The sequence below is a fragment of the Amblyomma maculatum genome, chromosome 1, assembly GCF_055883805.1.
Source record: "Amblyomma maculatum isolate TAMU_Amacu chromosome 1, ASM5588380v1, whole genome shotgun sequence".
NCBI lineage: Eukaryota > Metazoa > Arthropoda > Arachnida > Ixodida > Ixodidae > Amblyomma > Amblyomma maculatum.
Genome location: NC_139344.1, coordinates 88,916,804 through 88,937,125, shown reverse-complemented (window position 1 = coordinate 88,937,125; position 20,322 = coordinate 88,916,804). Strand labels below are relative to the sequence as shown.

Sequence of the window (20,322 nt, the reverse complement as noted above, 5' to 3'; positions counted from 1 at the left end):
GCTATATATATCTTCCAGCACTTTCACGTATGGCTCGTCTACCCCCTGATTTCGCAATGCCTGCATCACCGCCAAGTGATGCAGGCATTGCTGATCACGACCTGCTGATCACGACTATCATTACGAAGCTCAGTGACGGTGTCGGCGTTTGTTTACAGAAGAGTATACCGGCAGGAGCGCCGAGCCCGTATGCAAAATTTTAAAGAGCACGGGCCGGCCATGCAGTTTCAACTACGTTCACGTCGCACACTAAAGCAAGTTTCAAGACCAACAGGTCATATAGGCATTTGCCGATCGACGGATACAACGCTCGTCCTGTACCCTGTCTTGTGTGTGTTTTTTCGCGCTACTATAAGATGTCTGAAGTTCTGCACCAACTAGGCCGACAACACATCTTACTGATACAACCTTCGAGAGTACGCGCCTGAGGGCGCAGCATGTAGCCCCGTTCCGTCCTCTCAGGATCGTTTGCTCGGCGTAATAAATGTTAAGCGGTACATCAAAATATGACCGTCACCAGCGACATAAAGAAAGTAGACGGCAAATTCGCAACTCTTGCCGCACTGAATGCAGCGAGCTTACTGCAACGGTGCTGCCTGCGAGAGCGGCGGAGAACGGCGCTTTGGCCGTGAGCTGCGCCCTAGTTGCCGCTAGGCTTAAACTGTTTCACACCGAAACCGCAGCATGACGGCGCTTCGGAATTGAGCAGCGCTATAGTAAATGGTCTGTTCGTGGAACAGCCTTACTGTCAACCTGTCTCAGAGTAAAAGAAAGATGTAATCTCGGCGACGCCTTGGATCGGATGAGCTGAGCGACGTATCGGCAGCTGGGAGCTGCGAGCAGAAATTCGCTTAGTATCGCAGTTATCCCCAGATTCTCGTTGTAGATCAGCGATCCTCAGTAAGGTTTCTTTTTTTAGATGATTTATCCAATCGCGTATTATTTAAGAGATCAACAAATTTTAGCATGCACTTTTTTCTTTTTTTTTTTTTGACGGTGGCTCACAAACAATCCGTGCCGGCACCAGCTGACTGCAGCAGGCGGTTCATCTTGTGCGGAAAGATCGTCGACACAGCATCCGATTTCAGTTATCGCCTAATACTCGCGAGGCCAAACTCTTCTATCAGAATCATCCTGTATTGGTAGCAATTTTCCGAGCATATAGTATTCTCAGGTGTACACTGTAAAAAATGTGTGTGAAATTACAGGTATTTTTAAAGAAAATTTCTGTCCCCGTACAGAGAATATCTGTTCTATTTCAATGAACGAAATACGTTCACGAAAAAAAAAAACTAATTTTTTGTTTTCTAGCCGAAACCTTCATTGGAAAAACAATTCGATATATTTTTGTCGTATTCTACCCCAAACTGATTTTCACTTGAAAAGTAGGTAAATGCTGAATAGAAAGCGAAATATTATGACAGCCCCGAAGGCGCTTCCGACGAACGGCTGCGTAACAATTTCGATTCGAAAGAATGTAACTAACTAGTGGCGCCACATTGAGGTCCGTTGTTGGTTGGCTCCCTGCTACAGTGGTATGTGTTACGAATTTTTCACTTGTCTCTTTTTGGTAGCTAGGCAACGAATGTTGCGCGGGTAACTTTATGGGTGCCATCGAGTATTGCCAGCACCGAGAGATATTCCTGAGATGGGGTTGGCAAGGCTTTCGCCTTAGAAATGGTACTCATTGAAGAAGTTGGCGCTTTACGGTATTTTGTTCTTACAGGCAGGTAATATGAAATGAAAGACGAGTAAAGAAAGATATATTTGATCACACTTTTTACTGCGCAAAAAAAAGCGCCGCATAACAAAAAGTTTGTCAATTAAAAAAAAAATTTCTATCAGTTGCAAAAAGCAAAAAAAAAACTGTAAAATGAGAGAAAAATTAAAAATCGAAAACTTGGCAGAACAGAAAGTTTCTGACAGGGCAGCTGCCAGAAAATTTCTGTATTTTTCAACAAATTTTTTATTACAGTGTAGAGCCGGATCGCACGATTCAATTTGTCACGAAGCTTTTTTTTTTTTTTTTTTCGGGAAATCAGTGCGTTGTTTTTTGTAGAATGACTAGTGCAGCCAACAACAAACACTAGCTACCATACATCGCTGCAAAGGAATGCGCTAAAGTGTGAGGTGAAACTGCAAGACAGTGATGTCAAGATCTATGCTTTTTGCAAGCAAGCTGTTGGCCGTGCCTGCGTCATACCAGACTGTAAGTAGCGCCGCCGTCGCCTTGCCCCGTGCCAGCAGCACCTCATAGGATCGTACTGGCGACGCCACACCGCACAAGCCGCGCCCAGTAGGGCCGTTGCTTTATCGCCGTTGTCTGCTCGGAAACCCCTGCATGACTGTGACGTCAACAAGCTCAGTGATGGCCGCAAAAATTTCTCTCTGGCAGCACGAGTCGCGGGTCCCGGAGCGCTATCTTTAAAATTACTTCGCACGAAAACTAAAGCGTCCTCAACTGTGATTTTTGGAACACGTAATGTTGACGCTGAGAAGAACGTCTGATACAGATTTCGTTGATATCTGTGAGCATCGAAAAATCGCCGGAGTTGACCTTAAGCATCCTTGTATGGCAATTAAGTTGGAGGCTAGCTCATGACAGAAATTCCAACCTCCGATCCCATATATAAACTCACAATGAGACAGCCATGCTTTCGCCTAGACAGCAGATAAGCAGCGCCTTCTGTAAGCTTTTTAATCTATTTACGAAGAGACACGTGCAAACATATGAAGCCTGGCATGTAAAATTACCGCAGAAAGCCGGGTTTTCTTTCTTTTTTTTTTTTTTTGATAGACGCCTTTGCGTTTGCCGTAAGCACCGGTGTGGCTCCATAACTTAGTATGTATATCCATCCACTCTTTTTAAATGCATCAGCCATTAAAAAGCCGTGCATTTAGCTGCATCGCTTGCAAATGACTCTTTCTTACAGCAATTGGTCAAAAGAATTATTCAATGCACGTCTTGAATGCAGTCATTATGTGGAGATATCAAAACCGGACAAACATAACAGACCGTCTGGGAGAGTTGAACTTTCTGCTTGTGTGTGTTGAGGCGAGGAGGGTTCGTGCGTGTGTGCACGCACCTGCTGTCTGAGCGTCTCAAAGTTTTCCTCCCCCCCCCCCCCCCCCACACGAGCATGTCTTCACTGAAGGGGATGAATTATTGCACCCGACTTGCTTGTTTTGCGAAGATCCATCCCCGCGCAAGGCACCGAAGCGGGATTATGCATTCCAAGAGCCGACGGTCAAAGTCCTAAAGTAGACGGATGTGTTTTGCAGTGTCTAACCGCTTAGCGTAAGCTTTTAACTGAACTATTCCAACCTGTCGTAGCCACCGACAGAGAGAAGTAATTCCGTACGGCTGCTTTTCTCTAGGGATGGCGCACAGCCAAGTTTGGAAGTAGCGGAAGTGTCGTCCTTGGTTTTCAGTCTTTTTCTTTATTTTTACTCTTTGGCTGTACTGCCTTCGTGGTAGGCGAGTCGAACAAAACGCTCTGACGGTCGCAGAGCCCTTGATGCCAGGTTGGTGAGTGTGGAGGTTCGTTGTACCGGTTTAATAATGATTACCAAAATGATTACCCAGTACTATTCACAGCTTGCTTAGAGGAAGTATTCAGAGACTTGGAATGGGAGCAGTTAGGGACAAGGGTAGATGGAGAATACCTCTGTAATCTGCGATTTGCTGATGACATTGCCTTGCTAAGCAACTCGGGGGATGAACTGCAAATAATTATTGATGACCTAGAAAGGAAAAGTAGAAAGGTAGGCTTGAAAATCAATATGCAGAAGACTAAGGTAATGTTCAACAGCCTCGGGAAGGAACAGCCCAAGCAGCACACCAGCATTGGTCCAACAATGGTTCATCACTGGAAAAGAATGGCATCAATATTGGACTGATATTGGCATTTGGGCATTTTACTACATTCTCCATTCTTGGCCCATCTTTCGTTCCAAGATTGGTCCAGTGTTCAACCAAGCTGGAGCCACCAATGTAGGCACAATATTAGACTTTCCATTCATGCACCATGATTCCTGCCAATACTGTCCAGCATTATACCATCATTGTATTACCAATATTTGTTTAATACCAGCTATTCCATTGATGGCCCATTGTCAATGCCAATGTCATACCAATGATTAGCCATTGCAGGTGCACTGGCTACTCCATTCATGCCGCATATTGTCGATACCAATATTAATCCAATGGTTTATGGGTACACCGGCTACTCCATTCATGTGCCATTGATGATGTCAAGATTACACATTTTGTGGCACTGCCTGTGCAGGCCATAAAATGCAGCCTTTTTCATTCTAGCCATATTCGTGACAGCACATCAAACTTGCTTGGACAGTAATGGCCTTTCAAATAGGAGTGGCCATATAAATTCAAATTGTCGCTCATGAGCAACCAGTAGATATTCACAAAACAAGGGCATGGTTCACAAAAAGATAATATTTATTGCAATTGTTACTATAGACGGCAGTTGTTACTAGCCAGCGCTGAGGGCACACACAGCAGCAGTTAGCGGGGCAGTGGCAGGGTTGGTCAGGGCAAGGCGGGCTCTCGGGAAGTGGAAGGGGCCAGGGAGCTGGAGGGCACACTCATAGGCGTAGTGAGGGGGCTGACCCTGCAATTGCATTCACAGGTGGCATGCCTGGTTCGCCAGGGGAGGTTTCAGCATAACACCTTTTTCTTCCACCCCCCCTGTCACAGGAACCAGGCAGCCACCTGCGAATAAATGCGTGTGCCTCCAAATCGTCCACCCCAACTTTTTCGCAAATGGCACCTGCACAAAAACAATGAGGAAACAAAATTTACAACACTATTACGAGACATATAAAATCGCGTGTATTATTTTAGGAAGATGTAGAAAATTCCAGGATTCATGTACCGAAATTTATGGTCAATGAGAAACACTATACTGATGAGTTCCAGATTAGTTTCAGCTGCCTTGGGTTTATTAGGATGAAAGACGCACATACATTGCATAGCATGTGTCCTGTTGCATTTTGATCGCCTCCACAGCAATACGGCTGAGACAGCCAGTGTTTCATCCCACACTAGGAATTAGTGCTTGATTGTCGGCTGTCTCCGCATATGACTGGCGCACTAGTTTTTTGCCGCTCCTACGCTTTCTGCGATGTGCAAACAGTTTATACTAAATATCGTTACCAAGAGAATGTTCGGCGACCATTTGCATTTTTTTTAAATGGCTAGATATAATATACACAAGCGATCTAAGCCCACGACTGCTGCACTGGCCGCTGGTTAGCTGATATACGCTTTTGACTGGTTTTGTGGGTAGTTCACTTAAACGGGAGCTCACTTAAACGGGTAGCTCACAGGTGAATCATTTTTACACATATACTGCTTGTCCAAGCAAATTTGATCCAAGGGATAAAAAAAAAAAACATTTCGGAGGCAGGCAAAGGAAACCAGATATATATTGCTGGAAGCTACCTTGAGCGCCACAGAAAAGGTTTTGTTTGGAATCCTTATTGACATTATTTACCTAAATTACTGATTAATGACTTACACAATAAATGGTGTTGCTACTTTGAAGAGTACCGGCACAATCCACGTTTGATTATTTGTGATAAAGAACCCTCACGTCTGCATTTTGAACACCAGATACAATAGGAAACCACGAAAATACAGAAATCTGATTCCCGGACAATACAATTGAGGACTTGGCTTGGCTCGACAGCCCTGTGTAGCGTTAGACCTACAAGTTGCCTATGGTTTCTTCGTCCGCGCCAGCACATCGTCCAACAAGACTGTATTTGTATTTTTCAGCTGAAAAATACTGTTAAACTCATTTATATCCTTACCGCTTTGTAGTCATTATCCGCATTGCATAGTTCGGCGCGCTCATTCTAACTCGAGCCTTCATGTGCGCCAAAGGGCCGACGCGAAGCAACCATCGCCAGCATATCACCCTTACTCATGATGGGGCTAGCAATCATAGCGGCAGGTTGTTTTGTCCGCTCAAAATCATGTTGTGAGCAGCACAGTTGAGGTGCGCGAATGGGCTGGTAACGGTTTCGGTATCTACATAACCCGGAATTTATCTGCAGCTGGAAAAAAAGGTACACATGAGGTTTCTAACCTCAGATATTGAAACAGGGGTTTCCGAACGTGCTCACCGACTCTGTAAGTCCTATTTATTGTCTAAAGTGAATATTTAGTACTTGAAGCGAATAACCTCACTTCCCCACGTACAAAATAAAAAATTTTCTGCGCTGTCCTAAGTGGCTGCCAGCAATGCACCACCGGTTTCCATCGTCTGTTTCTAATGGTTTATTTATAACCCTTGGCTCAAGCTATGGGGCGCAGCAGGTGTAATGTAGCTTGAATAAAACCTGCAAGAGACCATATATATGGGTAGATTTGTAAGGTTTACAGATTTCACTTACAAATTCTACAGGAATCGCGTCACTGCGGCCTTCCTTTAAAATTGACACGTAATAGCGCTATATTCGTGGCTAAAATAAAGTACTGAACGCATTAATTCAGCTTAGCAAATGCAGCTGTAACAGAAAGTGAGGGCTGGCGACACCTAAGGTGTGCCTAGCTTTCAAATTTTCTTAGATGGCACAACCGTTCGAAATATGGAATATTAAAAAAAGCCCTTGATATTGGCTTTCTCACAGCGTATTATGGGTGCCTTAGATAAGAAACATAATCGAGGTCCCATGGCCATCTTTCGTTTCCAATGAAATTCTTATATGTGGTGCGCAAATATCTAGACACAAAAGAATTAACCTTAGTTTTTCAAGATACGCGTAGTTTCCTCGAAAAAAAACACAATTGTATGGTGTATCTCTAGAGGTAGAAAACGCTGTTTTTGCCATTTCAAAATGTTGAAAGTTTGGATACCATGATTTTGTCATCTGCTCTTTTTTACTCACTAAATATATGCAGGTTTTATATTTACAAACACTATTAGAAACCTATTTTGTTTTTGCAGTTGTGTTATTAAAAAATCGCAAAATTTTCTTCAGGAGCGATACGCTGCAAAAATATTCATTTTTAACCTTATGTACTGGCATATGATGCATTAGGTTGGTTGCACTAAATATGTTTTCACTTCCTGACGCATGTTCTTAATTCCAGGCAGTATCTGGAGCTCCAGACCACTAGGTGTGTTCTCCACAACGCATCAAAATTGCTCAGAATTCGAAAACAGCAGTAAAGGGCAAATTTGCTGCAATTAAAAAAAGACCATCTTCGATTTTCATTCAAATCCCTCTCAAAACTCTTCAGTACCTCAAAAATATCACGGACTAAAAAGTGTTGCGTTATACTGTTTAAAAATATAACATTAAATATTAAACCGAGTGCTTGTGCTGATAATGGCCAAACTCAGCCTGCATTCTTGCAAGATCCAATAATATCTTGGCAGAGAAACTATTTCTCTACATTATCTAGGTTTCATTCTTTATTTCTGAAAAAATTTGAAGCTCTAGATTTGTGCGTATCTGCATATTATTTTGAAATTGGACAAAAGTAAGAAAATGGTAAAATAAGGAAAACTGATTAGAATTGAAGAAACGGCCGCAACATCAATTTTTATCAAAATCTGTGGAAACAATGCAAAGTACTTTGTTAATTTGAGTCAGTAAATATATTGAATTCTGCAAAATGTAATATTAGAAATATAAAAATGCTTGTTTTTGTTCTATAGATGTGCTTATATGGCTCCCCCTTATGGAATAGGCATCAAAACTTCAATTTAGTATTTGCTGAATTTAGTTACATTTTACCTTAAGTAAAATTTAAAACATTGTCAGCGCTTATACATCGTTTTTCTGCTTCTGGGACAAATACTTAATATAGCTTAAAATGGTATTAATTCACTATTTCTGTCAATTTCATGGCAGAACGCAAGTGAAGGCTGAACTTTTTCTCTGTCCTGCATTCTTTTTTATTGCTAGGTGCAATAGTATTCAATCTAGGTTATTAATATATTATTCCATTTCTCAGCTTTGACCACCACTAACAATACTATATTTTTGAAGATGATTTTTCAATGTGTAATTTTTATAATTACAATCATAAGCAAATCGCTTTCCAGCATAATACTTTTGGTGGCGTTACAGAGAACACACATAGCAGCTTAGAGCTCCAAATTCTGCCTTAAATTAACATAATGACCTGCGTAATAACACAGAATATTTTAGTGCAAACAACGCAACGCGTCACGCCAGTATGTAAGGTTGAACATTAACATTTTTGTAGCGCGTTGTTCTTGAAGCAAAGTTTGCGATATTTTACTAAATCAACTGCATCAATGAAACACACTTTTAATACTTCTTATACAAGTAAACGTTACCCAAATGCGGTGAGTAAAAAACAGTGGATGACAAAATTTTACGCAACCAGCCGGCCTCCAAACGTGCAACTTTTTGAAACGACAAAAACGGCGTTTTCCAGCTTTAGTGATAGGCGTTTTTTTTTTTTTTTCGAGAATACTACGTCGCATCTGGCAAACCTAAGGGTCATTCCTTTGTGTCGAGACATTAGCCCACGACATATGAAAATTTAATTAAAAAAATGGTCATTGCACCACGATTACTGTTCCTGTCCGAAGACATCCATATTTGTTTTCATTTCGTCTCTTCAACAGGCTGGTTTAGCCAATGCGGTGAATAAAAATATCATCGCATATATTAAAGATTTTCGCGCTTATACCTAAAGCTACCTATATTGTCACAACTGTCATACAGTATTTGTAGCTGAAACATCACAAAAGGGATTCGATTGCAAATTGTTCGCTAGTTAAATAGACGTACGAGATGACACGTATACTTTGTAGAATACAATTTAGGAAAGAGCAGATACAAACTACAGGCGAATAATGCTATGATATGGAGCATATGTATTACTCCGGCTAACAGTAAAAAAATCAACTTTTAACATATTAATATATTCGACAAACTATTGCATGCTCACATAGGAACACAATTAATGAGCTCATCCACGCATCTAATATGGGCATTAGATGTGTGGATGACTTCGTTTTATTCCAATTCGTGCGTCACTCAAAATAATTGAACGAGAAAAAAGTTAATGTCTACACAATTTTCAGTGAGTATACCACAAATTATACTAAGGTGCTTCATATATGTCACATCACCTAGCAAGTGAAATGGGATAACAGAAGTAATCAGACTCTAACCCTGATCAGCATTTCGCTTTGGCGCCATCTTTGTAAGTTTTTAGGCAGGCTTTTCCACTGATTATCCTCTTCTTTATACCCCTGCCACCCACAGGACACAAATCTTCTGGGGGTACCGAACTGCTGGTTTTCGCACCAGTGATACAACTTAATCGATCCATTTATACGTAGAAAACACTCTCGATGCGCACCTAAAAAAAAATGAAAGCATGTATGTGTAGGCGAAATCATTCACCGGCGATTTAATAATATGATTTGAACAATAAAATCAAAGGATCACACTCGAAGTAACAAAAAAGTGGTGGAGAGATAGGAATTGAAGCAATGAAAGGCGGTTGCTTTCTGCAAAAAGCCAATAGCAAGAGGTCCACCGTCTATAAGAACAGGCAATAAAAATAAGGCATATTTAAAGGTGCATGCAGCAGTTACAGTGATGCAGTGCTACCTTTTTTTAGGCAGGCTTTTCCGCTGATTTTCTTCTTCTTTATTGCCCTTCCAACCACAGGACACATATCTTCTGGGGGTTGTCGGTTTTCGCACCAGTGATACAACTCAATCGATCCATTTCTACGTAGAAAACGCTCCCGATGCGCATCTAAAAAAATGAAAGCATGTATGTGCAGGCTAAATCATTCACACATGATAAAACAATATGATTTGAACAATGAAATCAAATGATCACACCCAGAGCAACAAGAAAGTGGTGGAGAGATAGAAATTGAAGCAATGAAAGACGGTTGCTTACTGAACAAAGCCTATAGCAAGAGGTCCTGCGTCTATAAGAATAGGCAATAAATTAAGGCACGTTTATAGGTGCATGCAGCAGTTAAAGTGATGCAGTGTTACCTTTCTGTTTCACTGCAGTGATTGGTATAAATATTACAGCAATTGCTAGGCATCTCAGGTAACCCCATTGAAAACTTCATCCAAGGTACCGAGGAGCAGTGGCGTGTTATTTGCAGCTGTTAACGGAAAGACAGGCTATCCTATGAGTGCATGCGCATTTCCTCCTTTTTGTATACTTGAATAAAAGCGACTGAACAGTGAGTGTTGTAAGAGGTGCAGCGTCCCTAGGAATGGGGAACAAAATCAAGTTTTATTAAACAGAGGTACAAAAAGAAGCAAATATGCCTGCAATAATAGCATGATGGCCTACCTTTTGATCAACAGCTGTAAACAACCTGTCACTGCCAGTCGGTTCTTTAGATAGGCTTATCAATGCCAGAGCTTAAAGCTAAGAGAAATATGAGTAACGTTTATTGCGGTCACGGCCGTAAACAATTCTAGCGGAACACTCCATTACTGTAACTATTCAACCGTCCATTTATACATATCGTTCATTAAAGAACCATGCACATCATATTAAGTTGCTCTTTTCTACTCCCAAATGATTTCCTATAGAATTAGAATACGTGGATCGCTGCTTCGGTTTCAACATTCTTGCACGATGGCTATGGCGTGCACTTCATGCATACGGTACGGTACGTGAGGTACAAAGAGCTGTAATTGCCGAACAGGCGGACCTGACGGCCTGTCCCATTTCGCCTGAAAGTGCGCGCCGTGATCGAGCGCTTCGCGAGCAATATATTTCGGACGATATGGTTGCCTCATACCGGCCGTCAATGTTTTGTACAATGTGTCCCGCGTGCACGTTGTTTACATTGCAGTGACAGGGACGCAGTGCACACACGGCTGATGTGCCTTTTTGCTTGTATTGTTATTTTCCCCCGCCTTCGAAGCGCGTCTGCGAAATCGCTCTCCTATTGTCGCCGCTTTCTGATAACGCCCTCACCTGAAGGCGCGGGCTCAGAAGGGGGGCGTCGATTAAGAAAACTTTGAAAAGGGGCTCACTTGCGCTGTTCACGGCTTTCAATTCTTGAATATGATATTAACCATTATAAAAGTGGAGGTTCATTATGACTTAATTATAGCCTAATCATCAAGCGGCATGACGCACATGTCTGCCCCACTGTAAAATTCGCTTGCACAGACGGCACGAACAGTTTTCAAAACTTCGTCTGTACATCTGAAAACAAAAAACTGCGCTTAACTCTTAACAAAAACCAAAAACTGTGTGAACATGGCTTCCTGCGCGCAGAAGAGAGGCTGTCCAAAATATATGTACAAAGCCGGGCGCATAGTATCTGGTTACTAATTTATTGCGGCGCGCTGCACAGTCAAAAAACTGCGCAAATGGCTGCCTGCAGTGTTCTGTCACGTGTTGGTGGCATACACACCTGTTACGCACGGCTCCTCTATTTTCGGCGCAAATGCTATTCATATCGCAGCCAGCAAATAAGTCCACGCACTTGCTTGCATGTAACCCGGACGAAAATTCGCTTAGTTCTTGAAGTCATGCTTCGCGCAGTTGTTTCGAGGAGAATAAGGAAAGAGAACATTTGGGACTGGTAGGAGATTATATAGAACCAATTATGAAGCAATGACATGCTGCAAAGATATATACTCACGGTCTAAGATGACGGCGTTCACTGAGTCCGATAATGCCGATGGTATCCCGCCGTTGCTGTAATCCGTACTCCGGCGACATTTCACAGCTCAGCTATTCACTGATATGTAGCAAGCACCAACCGGAGCACATGGACATGTATAGGCGCAAGAGAAAATTATGCACAGCACAATGAAAAAGAAAATTAATGAGGGAAGAAATTAAAGAAAGGTTCAAGAAGCTGTCACAAGTCTTGTAGCGTCTCCAACAAGCTCTGAAATGAACGCTTCGGGAGGAGGCCGCACAGCAGCGCAGCTGGGGATGCTGTCTGTTGTGTCTTGCACGTAGACGCGTAGGCGAGGGGGAACAACGACCCGCTCAACCAGCGCGTGATTCCCGCCGCGGTGTTGTGTTCGCAAGGGCTGCGCGTGGGAACGAAGGTCCAACGACCCTCTCAACATTCCATTCCTCCTTTACCCAGCCCTCTTCTGCTTGCACCGGCCAGCCGTGACTTCGGACCGTACCGATGAGCGGCCGCCAGCGCGCACCGCTCGAGTCGAGTTCTAATAAATAGTTTTGTTTTGTGTGTTCGCAAACGCATTGTTTCTTCAAGCCAACCACGGACAAACATTTTCTAAAAAAATAGAAAGCCTCCCCATCTACCATCCACATTCTTGCGTAAATCCATACAGCTGGTGCATCGACAAATGCGCGCGTCCCCTCTCTCGCCACCTATGATCGAACAAAGGATGTTCGTTCGACCTTTTATATTTACTTCAAAATAATTATATACTGTTGCGTGATGACTGATTAATAATGTCAAAGAGGCGGAGTTCCGAGCTTCTTTTCTATTCTGGCCAAGTTTGGTTATAGATTATACAAATTATGCTCAAGTTAGCTAGCTAAAATTATCCGACTAAATATATACATGCTTTTATTTGTATTCAGTTAATGTTCGCTTTTCGCGTATGAGTAGATGTTTTTATAAAAATTCTCAACATCGGCCCAGGAAACGAAACTTTTCCTAATTTGCAGGCCTTTATTTCAGAAAAGGTTCATGGTAGAGCAGCAATAATTCCACAATATGTTCTCAGCATAATTATCCGCAAACAGCTAAAGCTCATATTTTTATGACATTTGGATACAGAGATACGATCAAGCTAATTTACAGAAAACAGCGAACATTGAAAATTTTTAGGAAAACAAAAACAGTTTTCACATTGTTTAAACTTTTTCCACCTATTCTACACTACCTCAGCTTTCAAAACCATTAAAACACCTTGCATAATTTTGTTGCGCAAGTAATTATGGCCTCATCGATAAAGCCTTTGTCCAATTATAGCGCACCGCGCTGTTCTGAACATTCTACGGAATTTGTGAATTGTTCAAGGTTTTTAAATTTTGGCATATAATTTTGTAACAGGGAGAAATATATTTACAAAAGAGGATTAAAGATATATACATTGAGGAACAGCCAAGGAGCCAGGCTACGAGGGCCGCCCATTCGACGCACTTCTTTTTCTTAATCTTCCACAAACGAGAGCGCCACTTCGTCCTCATCATTCTCCAGCTGTAACAATATTTCTTCGCTCATGTTTTGTTTCGACTTCGCAAATCGACGGTGACAGACACAGCAATGAATGATTCAGAATCAATTTTGTGCGCGTCGAGGTCCTGATGCGCTGTGGCATCAGGCAATACACAGACGTTTTTCGCAATCACCTTCACCTTAACGCGGATTGCACAAAAAGACGATAACGTTCAATGAGCAAGCAACGTATTCCAAATCATTTTAGTAGAATGAAAGAATTGGAAAGGGCATGGAAAACTGCCTCATTAAAACAGTGTTTGTAGGCTGCATTCGTTTTTTCGAATGACTCGACAGCGCACATTATTTTCATTCCTGTACAGTTTTTTTTTTTTATTCCTTTGCCACCGCCTAGCGCGGTTGGAATGGTCAAACTCTAAACTAATAGGCGGAAAAAACTATTTTTTTTTTTGTTTATTGGCGATATATATGTTGTGCGCCATATAAATGTACCGGGGCCTTCATGCTCGCAGTCTGCACGAAAAACTGTCATTTTTTTTTTTTTACCACCGTGTGAATGCCCAAAACTAAAATGGTAATCCTCGCGAGTCTTCCGGCTTTTCATTTTCCAGTGATTGCGTCTAGAAAGTACACACATCGTATTCGGTCCTTTCTCCAGGTAAACAGACGATGCTGCGCGTAGAATTCCTTATGGATAATACAAAAGCACTAGAACAAAAACATCGCTGAGAAAATGGTCATTTGTTCCTTCAACTTGAGGCAACGTTTTCCTTCTCGGCAATGAAAAAGCTACCTTCTAATCACTAATTTAATGTCACATGAACATGCTCGACACGATTTCGTTTTTATGCGCGTTCTCACTGACAATTGTATTTGTACTATAGGTTATGTATAGATGCAGGTATGTAATCGGCGTCCAATACAGGCATATTGGGTCGTGAGTGCTAGCCGGTCTGGGGTATACATATGTGGTCGCACGGTCGTGCTATCATTAGATATAATTGTGCGACAAACGTATGCGCCTGCGACGAAATCTGCATGCATGCCAATAGGCTAAAACCATAAACACATATAGCTGACCCCCAAAGGTGCACCGCATATGAGCGCACCGAAAAGACGAATCCAGACAGTTGCAGCCGTACGTGCTTGAATGCGTTATAGTAATTGTCGTCCCGTACGTGGTACTTGGTGAGGTCCGAACGATCGGCTGAAATGTTGTCGGAATTAAATGCCGCGGTTTGGCGTCCAGCGCACGTGTATTCAACCATAAAAATGGAGAATTTGTTTTGATCTAATGGTCAACGGAAAATATTCACTTCGGCAGCCCATTAAAGCTGCGTTTTTAGGATGGCAATGACAATTGCGAGATCAGGGGACAAAGTGGTCCATCGTGGGCAGTTTTCATTCAGGGATAGCTAATACTGGAAAAACACAAGACAAATTGCAATGGTCCATTACAGCCAGTTTAAAACAACGGAACGGTCAACGTCGGAAGAACACAGGACACCTTGGTCCATTGTAGCCAGTTTTAAAAACTGGACGGGCAACGCCGGAAGAACACTGGACAACATGGTCCATTGTAGCCAGTTTTAAAAAAGGAACGGCCAACGACGGCGGAACACAGGACAACTTGGTCCATTGTAGCCATCTTTAAAAAACTGAACACCCAATACTGGAAGAACAGAGGATAACATTGTCCATTGTAGCCATGTTTAAAAACCGGACATCCAATGCCGGAAGAACACAGGACAACTTGGTCCATTGTAGCCAGTTTTAGAAAACGGAAAACCCAATGACGGAGGAAGGCAGGACAGCTTGGCCCATTATAGCCAGTTCTAAAACCCGGTGCGACCATTATTGGAGGAACGACGGCAATCTCGGTCCAACATAGACATTCTGTATGTACGGCAGTGCCAATATCGGGAACTCACTGTACATCTTGGCCCAAGCTAGCCAGTGTTGGCTACTGGCAGCGCCAACACTGGGAGAGCACTGGCTAGACTGGGCCATTGTTGGACATTGTGTTGACTGGCATGTCCTATGTTGGGAGCATGCTGGTTAGGCCGGCCCAATGTAGGGCCACTGCTTGCCGTCGTACTTACAACATTGGCCCAATGCTTTGTGCTATTAGGTAGCGAAGTGCTGGAAGTAGTAGTCGATTATGTATACTTAAGACAGGTAGTAACCGCAGATCCGGACCATGAAAAGGAAATAAGAAGAATAAGATTGGGATGGAGCGCATTTGGCAAGCACTCGCAGATTATGACTAGCAGTTTACCGGTATCGCTCAAGAGGAAAGTATACAACAGTTGCATCTTACCTGTACTCACCTATGGGGCTGAAACGTAGAAGCTAACCAAGAGAGTTCTACTTAAGTTGAGGACAACACAGAGGGCTATGGAACGAAAAATGGTAGGGGTAACATTAAGAGATAGAAAGCGTGCAGAGCGGGTTAGAGAAATAACTCAAGTTACCGACATTCTAGTGGAAATTAAGAAGAAGAAATGGACATGGGCAGGACATGTACTGCGAAGAGAGGATAACCGATGGTCGCTGAGGGTAACAAACTGGATTCCAAGGGAAGGAAAGCGTAGCAGGGGGCGGCAGAAAGTTAGGTGGGCGGATGAGATTAAGAAGTTCGCAGGGGTCAAGTGGATGCAGTTAGCACAGAACCGGGTTAAGTGGAGAAATATGGGAGAGGCCTTCGCCCTGCAGTGGGTATAATCAGGTTGATGATGATGATGATGATGATGATGACGACGACGATGATGAAGACTTCCAGCGTGGACCTCCTGTCACCATCTCAAATAGAGAGCCTCATTACTTCCTCTCTCAGTGAGAACACTCGCTATGTTTGTGTGCCGGTGTCAGTGTCCAGCATCGACGTGGAATTCGAGCGGATTCGCGCGATCCGTCGGCGGGCTGGAAGGAAGTACAGAAGAATGAAATCCACGCAAGATCTCGCACTTTCTCGCCGAGCTAAACGACAAGTTTTGTGCCACCTGGAGAGGTTAGGACGACAACGTTGGAGACAGTTCTGCTCCTCACTGGATACCCGCTGTCGCGTATCTGGCATATTGCGAGAAGCTTGCGCACGCCTCCGCGAGAAATGCACCCTTTTCGTGCCCTGGCCCTTTATCAATGCCGCAGTGAAGTTGACATAGCTGAAGATGTTTATAAAATGATTGTGGGCACAAACCAGGCACAGTTACGAATTTCAGAGGATTTTGCGCCACCTTCGCAGAATGATCAATACGACTTGCCGTTTACAATAGCTGAATTAGACGCCGCTCTTGCCTCTTGTCGGCATTCATCTGCACCTGGTCCTGACGGGATTACTTATTCAACCTTATCAAACCTAGGCAAGGATGGTAGAACTGCACTACGTAATTCTTTCAATGATATATGGGCTTCTAGTACTGTTTCTGAACACTGGAAGATTAGCCGCCTGGTTGCGCTTTTGAAGCCTGGAAAACCTCCTCTCGAACTTACCTCATACCGGCCAGTTGCCCTGGCAAGCTGTGTTGGAAAAGTTATGGAGCGAATGGTGCTGGCAAGACTTGAGTGGTATCTAGAGAGTAGTGATCTTTATCCGAATATGATGACTGGATCTCGCCGCGGACGCTCTTTCCTTGAAAGCGTCATCGACCTTGTGGCGACAGTAGAACCCGAAAAGCGTCACCGTCGACTAGTAGGTGCTGCCTTTTTAGATATAAAGGGAGCTTACGACAACGTCCTCCGTGATGCTATTCTTGATGGACTTGACGACGTGGGAGTTGGTGGCCGGCTGTACTTGTAGATTGTAAGCTATCTCAGTGGCCGCTCTGTTTACATGACTACGCCTGAAGGAGATACTACTCGCTTTCAGGTCGGTCGTGGAGTTCCACAGGGAGAAGTCCTCAGCCCAACTTTATTTAACGTTGCGCTAATTGGCCTGGTGAGTGAACTGCCAACTAACATCCACATAAGTGCATATGCTGACGACATCTGCATCTGGGCCTGTGGTTCGACGCGCCCACAACTACGTGCGAGATTGCAACGAGCTGTGTCATCGACATCGATGTACTTACGGCGTCAAGATTTATTTTTAGCGGCAGAAAAGTGTGCAGTGATCGCATTTACGGGAAAATGTGTCAGCCGCTACCCGGTTACCCTTCATGGAGTCGTAATACCATACGTCTCCAGGCACAGATTCCTGGGAGTAATTATTGACCACCGACTATCTTGGTCGAAACATATTACTATGGTGAACAAAAAGGCTAATTTTTGCCATGTACTTCGTTTCATAGCTGGCATCAAATGGGGTCCAACTGAGCGCTCCTTAATACGGCTTTACGAGACTCTGTTAGCTACATCCGGTAGCCTCCCAGTACTCTCTAGTATAAGCATTTCCTGCTTGCGGATTTTAGAGAGCGTGCAATCGCAGGCACTGAAAATATGCCTTGGACTGCCCAGATCCACCTCTAACAAAGGCACGATTGAAGAGGCACATGCTCGCCCAATATCCATATACTTGTCACACGAACCACTTCGTGTATATTTACGAGCACTTACAAGACACCGTTTTCACCCACTCGGCAAGATTCTGGATGAGCGGCCGGACTGCAGTTTTACAAGTGTACTCCACTGCCATCAGTCGCAAGTACCGACAGGATATGCCTTCCCATATCGTCCCGCCCAACCACCATGGACGATGGAGAAACCTTTGGTGCACCTTCGTGTTCCCGGAATACTGAAGAAATCAATGGTGCCAATTAGTGGACTCAAACAACTTACTCTGGCGCACATCTGGTCAGAATATCCTAATTATATTCACGTATACACCGATCGATCTGTGTCAGCACAGGCATCCGCTGCAGCTGTGGTCATACCAGCTCAGAAAACGACTCTGCATTTCCTTTTGGGACATACCTCTACATCAACCGCTGCTGAACTTGTAGCAATTCGGGAACCTATTCGCTACATATGTGGGGAACCACCTCAAAAATGGTGTGTATTAACGGACTCAAAGACTGCATTACAAATTTTGACAAACTTACGCCACACTGCCTATCAGTCCCTGGCACTAAACATTATGGAGCGCCTCACATCTTTCCAGCTGCAGGCCACAATATAATGTTTCAATGGATCCCTGCTCACTGCGGGCTCCGTGGGAATGAACAGGCCGGTGTTGAAACGAAAAGCGCACTCATCAACGGCCTCCAAACAGCTGTGCCTTTTTCAAAAGCGGATACGACGTGCCTTCTTACGAGTTGTATGAATAATGCTACAGCAGCTTACTGGGCCCAGCCAGACGCCCGACACATTCGTCTAAGAAGGCTCGATCGAACATTGAAATTTTATGTTCCACGTGATATTCCGCGTCACCAGGCATGCTTGCTACATAGACTTCGTTTAAACGTGGCTTTCACGCGCAAGTACTTACATTGAATTGGACAGATGGACTCGCCGGAATGTTCAACTTGTGGCATCCCAGAGACTGTGGACCATATATTACTGGTGTGCCCAGCGTATGCGTGCGAAAGAAGTGTGCTAGCCGCTTCCTTGAAGCGTTTGGACAAGACGCCTCTGTCGGAGGAACTGCTGCTAGGCACTTGGCAGGACAAGGGGAAGGGTGTCCAGGCAGTGCGGGCTCTTTTCCGTTTTTTTTTTTTTTGTGCGCCAGTGGACTTGATTCGCGCTTGTAAAGCAAGCTACTGTGTCTGTATATGTATTTCATTTACCTTCTCCCACATCGTCACCCATCATGATCTTCTTTCTTCTCTCCTTCCCCTTCCCCAGTGTAGAGTAGCAGGCCAGATTTGAATTATTCCGGCCAACCTCTCTGCCTTTTCCTTTCAATAAATCCATCTATCTATCTGTGTTCCTATATAAATCCAGGGGCTGTGGCACTGACAAAGAAAAAGGAGCTGAACTCACGGGAACTTTTTTTTTCAAATCAGAGATGCTTATGGGACACCCTCGGTGACAGTAATATATTGCTCCAGCATGTAACCGCGGGATATATATATATATATATATATATATATATTGCCAGGGGGCGCTCGGAGTGAAATACGGCGTTGAAGTGAATCGGCTTCGGACTCGCAGAACGTACCTAAACCTTGGACCGTGTAATTCCACCTGTACCGGCTCTCTTAACCTAGCCCCAGTCGCCAACACCGTGACAAATCTGATGGAGGTCAGGTCTGGTGTCCCGTACCCCTACGCTAAGCAGGAGTGCTGGTCATATATTCGAGGAAACGCCCGTTCACCGCACTAGCCGCAGGCAACGAGGCCTACCACCACGGGGACACCTAGAAGACGTCGACTGGTTGCAGCACTACGAAAGGGTAGCTACATTCAACCTCTGGGATGACGCCGCACGGCTACTAAATGTATACTTCAGCCTCGAGGATGGCGCTCGGACGTGGTTCGAGAACCATGAAGAGCAGCTGTCTTCTTGGAGTGAGTTCAAACGTCATCTTGCGGCAACTTACGGAAGCTCAGATCGCCGCGAAAGGGCTGAACGCGCTCTACACACTCGGATCCAAATGCCTAACGAAACCGTCGCGGCGTATATCGAAGACATGACGCGCCTGTTTAAGCGTGCGGATCCTACGATGTCCGAGGACAAAAAGCTGCGCTACCTCATGCGTGGCGTCAAAGAGCAGCTTTTCGCTGGCCTGGTGCGCAGCCCGCCGAAAGCTGTTGCAGAATTCTTTGCGGAAACATCCACTATAGAGAAAGTGCTTCAGCAGCGAGCTTCGGCACAGAATCGCACCATCCACGCCGCCTCCGTCTCTGCTGAGTTCCCATCGCATAGCATGGTGTTACGTTTCTCCACCGAGAAGTGGGACAGCTGACGCGGCCACCGCATAGCAACAGGCAGAACCGCGAGCGGATCGGCCATTTCGACGCCGTTCATCGGCCGCGCAACGCTTCCTCCCGCCGACAAGTCTCAGCGTGTTCCTGCCACGCGCCAAATGTGTGTGCGTGCGTGTGTGTGCACAAGCTGGCCAAGCCTGGAGATCGAGGGAAAGTGCGTCGCCCTCTCCTGTCTGCAGGAGGTGGAGGAGATGAGGTCGGAACACCTGCGATTGAGTCATTCGTCGTGAACCAACATGTTTGGCTCTCCCTTTCCTGTGAGGGTTTACCCTTTC

General features: G+C 44.3%; 1 protein-coding gene and 1 long non-coding RNA gene across 2 annotated transcripts in view; one reads left to right on the top strand and one right to left on the bottom strand.

The window, feature by feature from the left end:
• LOC146203113 (uncharacterized) overlaps window positions 1-20,322 on the top strand; it is a 128,203-nt gene that overhangs the window by 91,363 nt on the left and 16,518 nt on the right.
• On the bottom strand, window positions 4,377-11,926 carry LOC146203114 (uncharacterized). Its single transcript, XR_014703813.1, has 3 exons — window positions 11,654-11,926; window positions 9,631-9,780; window positions 4,377-4,790 (listed from the first exon to the last, which is right to left on the bottom strand). It is a non-coding gene; the product is annotated as an uncharacterized LOC146203114 (long non-coding RNA).